Source organism: Oryzias latipes, chromosome 11 (assembly GCF_002234675.1).
Source record: "Oryzias latipes chromosome 11, ASM223467v1".
Taxonomy (NCBI): Eukaryota; Metazoa; Chordata; class Actinopteri; order Beloniformes; family Adrianichthyidae; genus Oryzias; species Oryzias latipes.
The window spans coordinates 6,857,146-6,857,968 of NC_019869.2; positions in this window are offsets into that span (position 1 = coordinate 6,857,146).

Below are 823 nucleotides of genomic sequence, written 5' to 3' on the forward strand. Positions count from 1 at the left end.
AGTGCGCCCGCGAGCACCCCTTGTGGCGCCCGCAGGGAATGCACCCAAAAAAAATCTTTTTTTTTTTTTTTTTTATTGAAGCAAATATTCAACAAACAACCACTGCATGTCTGTCAATGACAACAATATCAATTCTGAGATAAAGGTAGACAAAGAAAACCCAAATATGTAAACAAATATAACTTAAAAAATAATCACTAAAAGTAAGGGTCTATTACAAAAGTTTAAATAGATCAAATAAATTACACAATTTCTGGACATTCTTATGATTCATGTAATGTAAAGATTTTGAGAATAGGTTGAGGTGGTTGAGTAATCCATTAATGTGAGGATTAATATTCCTGTCTGTTTTTATTTACATTTATGTTTAAAAAGTTAAAATTAAGTTAAAGTTTTAAAGGTTTAAAAGTTTAGCTTTAGTGTGTTCAATAAATATTTATCTTGTTCGACTGCAACCTAAAGTCTGTTTTGAAATTAAGCTCCCTCTGCAACTGAGTTTGCCCCCCCCCCCCCCCCCCTGTAATACGAGTCTAGAAAATTCATGCATGTTTTTGTGTGTAAAATGAGCAAATAAAAATAGGGCACACAAAAGGAAGTCCTCAAATTGTGTTGTTTGTTTTTTTTGGGGGGGGGGGGGGGGGGGGGGGGGGCTAGGAGGTTTTTAGTGGCGCCCTTCATACCACTTGGTGCCCATGAAATAGCCCTCGGTCTCAAAAAGGTTGGTGAACCCTGCTTTAGAGGATATTTTTTCTTTTAATCTACATTTCTCAAAAACAGTTTAAGAAAGCAAACAGTAATTCACATAGATAAGGTAAAAGTAACT